Genomic DNA, 6000 nt, shown 5'->3' on the forward strand with positions numbered 1-6000 from the left:
AATGATCTTTTGTTCCTTGGAAATTATATTAACAGAAGAAAAAACTCTTCAGACCATTGCCTGACCTTAGCCGAAATAACTTAGTATATTAAGCTGAAGTAGTTCAGCATATTATTCTGATGACTTGTGATTAACTGAATTTAATTTCTAGCCTATATTTGCTTATTACCAGAATAGTTATTTAATAATTATCCTGAAATCAACCAATCACAATTTATCACCACAAAGCTATTTTCTTACAGAATCAACACAAGTATCTTTGGCTATTCTGGAACTTAATGTTGGATTCACAACTTGGATGACTGAATCTATCAAAATCTTAAGAGCGTATCTGTATTTCCTTAAAGACTTATTTACTTGTTTTAGAGAGAGAGAGAGAAAGAGAACATGGGGTGGGGAGCAGGGGCAGAGGGAGACAATCTCAGGTAGATTCCCCGCCGAGCGTGGAGTCTGACGCCTGTTAGGGCTTGATCTCAAGACTCTGAGATCATGACCTGAGTCAAAATCATCAGTTGGACACTTACCTGACTGAGCCACTCAAGGCATCCCTGGATTTTTTGGTGAAAGCAGAACGACATTTTTTCGGAAATTCTAATTTTAATAATGACAACCACTTTATGAAAGATCTTTCCAAGTCTTACGTTTCCATTCCATTTTCTGCTTGCGCTCTGTGTCATTTTATGATGGCAGCAAAGTCCAACAAATAGAACCACTTTCTCTTTTCCTGTAAAATAAGAATAATAGTATCTAGGTTGAAGGTCTGTAGTAGAAGCAGAACATAATACGTATAAAAAGCTGTTGGCAAAGCAGGCAACCGACAAATACCCTCAGTGATAATACTATGGAGCAGGCAGGCCTGGCGCTCCAGCGCGGTACAAGGGCATAAGCAGTGACCTGGTGGAAAATCACAGAGCTTTAAGCCCTCCTTGCTCTTAAATGGTGCAGTTCATGTTTTGCATGAAGAAGCACAGCTTCTGCTCTAGCCTCATTGCCCGTCTGTCCTGGGCCCTGTGCTGTGGCAGGAGAGGGGCGCTTCAGGTTTGGCACGACCCTGTAGCCCTGAGCAGAGCAGAGCACCCACTACGCCAGAGTTGTGCAGTAGGACTTCGATCATTGAAAGAGAATTATCGGTCATGTGTGATTCAGCGATCGTATCAATTTCCTAGGACTGTGGCTACAGTGACCATAAATCGGGTGGCTCAGAGCAACAGACACTCATTCTTGCACAGTTCTGGAGGCCAGAGTCCCAGATCAGCTTTGCTAGGCTGAAACTGGGGCATCAGCGGGCTGTCCCTTCTCCCCGGGCTCTGCTCTGGGGGGACAATCCTGTTCTTTGCCTCTTTCAGCTTCCTGCAGCTGTTGGCCTTCCTTGGCTTGGGGCTGTGTAGTTCCCGGCTCTGCTTCCTGGGCCCTTGCTTCCCCTCCACCTCTTGTCAGGTTCAGATCTTCCTCTGCTCTGAGTATGCAAGCAACTGTGTTGAGGTCCAGCCCGGACAATCCAGGACAATCTCCTAGTCCCGAATCCTTAATTTAATCACGATCACAAAGTTCCCGAATAACAATTAACCTCGGTTTCCGGGAATTAGAAACTATGTGCCTTGGGGGATCATTATTTATCCTACTTCGGTTATAAATCTCACGCTGGTGCTGGTGTTCTTCCTCTCTAGCAGCTTAGGGTTATAGATGTCTTCTATCATATAGTGCATTAAATACAATGATATATTTCTTCGGTTATTTACTAAAGAATCCTAACCCTTTAAGGTCTCCAGTTTGCTTGACTAAAGTCAGCCTTTTTCTTTTTTTAATAAGGCTGATACTAGTTGAATAAAGTCTTTTTTTTTTTTTTTTTTGAATTTGGAGTCCAGGGACTGTGATAACTTTCTTTGTGTTCATCTCTGATAATTTGTGAATATTCTTATTTTTTCGGAAATTCAGAAAAGTGTTTAAAAAAAAAAAAAGGAAAAAGTGTATCTCACTTATGATTTCATTTTCCCAAACCAGGATTTCCTAGAACTGTGCTGAGCACAAGTCAGTTGACATAGGAGCATCTGATATTCTTCAGCAAGTCTCTTTCCAAGAAGGCTGACAACCTGAAACTGGAAGACTAATGGTGATGGTTAGTTTCCTGTGTCCCCGTGGCTGGGCTAAAGGAAGCCCGAGAGCTGGTAAAACAGGTTTCTGGAAGACGACGTCAGCATGTGACTTGGTAGACAGTAGAGAGGATCACTCTACCAGAGTGGAAGAGCATTATCCAGTCGGTTGAGGGTTTGAATAAAACAAAAAAGTAGAGGAAGGGGAAAGCCCTTTTTCCCTGAGCTGAGACATGCATTTTCTCAGGCCCTCAGACAACGCTGCTTCTGATTCTTAGGCATTTGGACTCAGACTGGGATTTACACCATCCACGGCCCCAAATCTTGGGCCTTTGGACTCAGACCGAATTACACCATGGACTTTCCTTGTTCTCCGCTGGCAGATGGCAGATTGTGTGGATTCTCCACCTCCACAGGTGCACTGGCCAACACGGCAACCCCTCAAACCCCCTCTCACTCTGTATATATCGAATAAGACTATGTATTTATACACACATTTATCATATTGCTTGTGTTTCTCTGGAAAGCTCTATGTAATACACTAATAAAAGTGAAAATCTACCATAATACCCTCTGATGCTGGTGTGGTAATACGAACAAGACTAGAAGTTAATAAACACATAAAAAAATTGTCTTTGCTGAAGTGACTTTGACTCAGGCATCACTCACGTCACAAGGTAGGAAGGTATATTTTCTCCGTTACAAGAGCATAGTTGGGCCACTGGAAGGATTGCTGATGATGAGAGGCTGACGCTGCCAAACGATCGAGGACCTGGGCACTGTTACCTAATCCACATCCACATCCACACCCATCTGCTTCTGCGTCTTCCCTCTGCAGTCCAGCTAGACTGTCCCCCAAGCACAGAGAAGCAGACGGAGCTGATATCACTGACCACAGGGCCCCCAGCCGAAATGGCAAAATCCTGGATGAGGTTCCAAGTTAGGTCCAGCGGGTTGCAAGACGTGGTGACATGTTCCCTGTTATTTTTGCGGTGGTAGGGAGTACACGGGGTGGTGGTGGAGTGAGTAGGTCCTGTAACCAGTGTCCACTTACATTCCAGGAGACCCCTGGACGCCCAGCCTCCCTCTGGCCATTATCTAATCCATACATATTTAAGAGCTAGAAGCTTGAGGATGGACCCTTTTGATCTTTCCATGGAATTGTCTGGGTGAAGTGAAGCATTAAGGCCCATTTGACTTATCCGCGTGAACACTGCTGTTGAGAGCGTCAAATAGTTAATTCATTTCTTTTGGTCTTTGTCTTTAGCCTCATATTACACTCTATGAAATATGTGTTTGTTTTCCCTTTGGAACAATTTTCTCCACAGCTGCAAATCTGCATAGGGAATCGCTCTTGACTTTGGAAATATATTCTGTTTATTATCACATTGTTTCTTCACGTCTCCAACTTTGTACAGACAAACTGGGCTGCCCGAGGACCAGTGTGTGTCAGAGCTTTGCCCGGTGAACTCGTTTCCTTTCACCATGTCAGACGCAATTATGAATAATCCCTTTCTCAGCATTTTCAGAGTACCCTATGTTCATTTTAGTGCAAAGGTCTTGAAGGGAAAAGTAAATTTATCGCATTGAACTTGGATCAAAGAGGAGGAAACAAGTGAGTAAAATGGTTGAGAAAAAAAATCAAACCTATAGGCTTTCCCATATGTGGAATCCAGCAGTGGGTTTTCTATGGTTACAAGAAGGTAATGAGCCAAGTTCATGAGTCAAAGCCACAGCTCCCTGGAAAGTGCTGTGTTTTTCTGACGATATTCTGTATCTGGGTCAACCAAACATAGAATTTAAATGTGTTTATCATAAAGATATTAACAAATGCTCCGACTGGTGTGCAGTTTGTGCCAGTTTGGAACACAGGCCCCTCTGGTAACCACTAGAGCTGATGCTAAAAAAAAACTAAGACTTGTGTGGAGCAGACAGGGGGACGACATTGATATTCCAAATCTTTAATCTCAGCCACCCTTAGATTTCAGATCAATTTCTTTACCACCCGGAGCAACCCACCAGAGCCCCAAGTGCCGCCTGCCGCCACGCACTCCACGAATGCCAAAGGCGGAGTCGGGGACTGGCCACGCATACTCATACGTCCAAGGGCCAGAGATCATCAAATAATGGATCTATCCCTTAATTAATACATCACCAATATAACCTTTTCACATTTCCAAGTTTATTTTTAATGCTGCCTGTAATATGTTAAAGTCAAGGCAGTAACTTTGAATAGAACTGGAGGTGAAAGATTAGCATGGGAAGACCCACGTGCTTCCTACATTTACCTGTAATAAGAGCAGGAGTCAGGAAATTCCATGAGAGCAGCAGATGCACCTGGTACACGAATCGGCTTAAACATTCAGGCCCAGGGATGTGGCGAGGCCGCTCGTGTGTCAGAGTCTGAAGCGTTACTAGTCCACTTTGTTCCCTCCTACCCATTCTTGATAGGCGGTCTGGGGCGGGTGATGGGGTGGGTAGTGGGGGGTCGGGCGGGGAGGGGCTGGTGCGGGTAGCGTGGAGGGGGGGGGGAGGGTAGGGGGGGGTGGGGGAGGGGTGCGGTGGAGGGGGGTTGGATTTGGTGGAGGTGTTGGTGGCGGCGGTGATTGAGTTTAGGTTTTAAGTTTCCTTTGGAGGTGGATGTTCTTGGTTCGTGGCTGGGGTCTTTAGGGTTTCTCTTTCTTTCGTTTTCTTCTTCTTTCGTTCTTTGTTTCTTTCTTCTTTCGCTTCTCTTTCTTTCTTTCTTCTTCTTCTTCTCTCTTTCTTCTTTCTTTCTTTCTTTTTTAATCTGTAAGATCTATACTGATTCTTAATGTGTCAGCCTTGAAAAGGATTCGGTTTTATTGCAGATTTAGGACTGAAAATCAGATGTGATTTGAGAAGTATCTTCAGGGACAGAATATTCAGTTTTTGTCAGAACCTTGCAGGTTGAGTAGGCTTCTTTGAACTACCCATTGTTTCCTAGGAGGAACTTACTTAGTACTTGCTAATTTAATATCATCCTTCAACAGTTTTTACACGTGATTAAGAAGAGTTCCCTTTGTCTTCATTTTAGTAATTTTATTAATAATTGATATTGTCTGAGGCCTTGATTTTAGCAACTATTGAATGCATACTATAATATAAATATTGAGATTGTCAGTGAAATAGATCATTATTATCAACACTAACCATTTCATTTTAAGTCCACAGTGCTTTATTCAGGTATTTCAAGTTAGTACCAATTTAGAAATTATGTACAAATCAATTTCATAAGGAAATCAAATTTGTATTTTTATGTACTTACCATAATTATAGACTAAAAGAAGTTGGCAAACCCATATGTCATCATAACTACATATTAGATATAGTTACATAAAATATTGCTTCATAGACATAATTTACTGTGAAAGATCAATGATAAGAGCATGAAAGCTCTGCAAATATATGGCTTTAATTGATAATCAATGATAATGATAACAACAATAATAAATTTTCTTTCACAGTAGTCATTCCCAAAGGTATGTAGAAGCCTAAGTAAAAAGAAGTAAGAATAGATTTATTTTAGAGATGACAATACTTTTTTCCCATATACACTTTCAAAGAAATGAAAACACACACAGCCATTTTATGTACAGGAAGAGTACTATGCTTACCAATCAGAAAATTTAAAACATCTCTAAGACATTAATAATAATCTAGTCACACAAATCATCGGATCAGGATGGTTTAAACGGCCTAAATTAGTGTTCAAGATGACAGTGGATTTGCCTCTTACGGAGCTATACAAAAGAAAAAGAACAAACACGCTGCTTGTGGCATAACATCTTATCATTTTTACACTTGCAAGAACAAAGCTGATTTAAAAAAATGCTAATGATATTGTTTGCTCTTTCCAACTATTCATTATTTAAATACTTTTTTAATTCAT

At 41.8% G+C, this 6000-nt stretch overlaps 1 long non-coding RNA gene across 1 annotated transcript in view; it reads left to right on the plus strand.

Moving 5' to 3' along the window:
• The window catches only part of LOC111098196, a 73339-nt gene extending 70777 nt beyond the window's left edge, over nt 1–2562 (plus strand). The window contains exon 5 of the long non-coding RNA XR_005367504.1: nt 2002–2562. This is a non-coding gene — a long non-coding RNA (uncharacterized LOC111098196). The remainder of the gene's footprint in view (nt 1–2001) is intronic.
• The last annotated feature ends 3438 nt before the right edge of the window (nt 2563–6000 follow it).

The sequence above is a fragment of the Canis lupus genome, chromosome 12 (genome assembly GCF_011100685.1).
Source record: "Canis lupus familiaris isolate Mischka breed German Shepherd chromosome 12, alternate assembly UU_Cfam_GSD_1.0, whole genome shotgun sequence".
Lineage (NCBI taxonomy): Eukaryota > Metazoa > Chordata > Mammalia > Carnivora > Canidae > Canis > Canis lupus.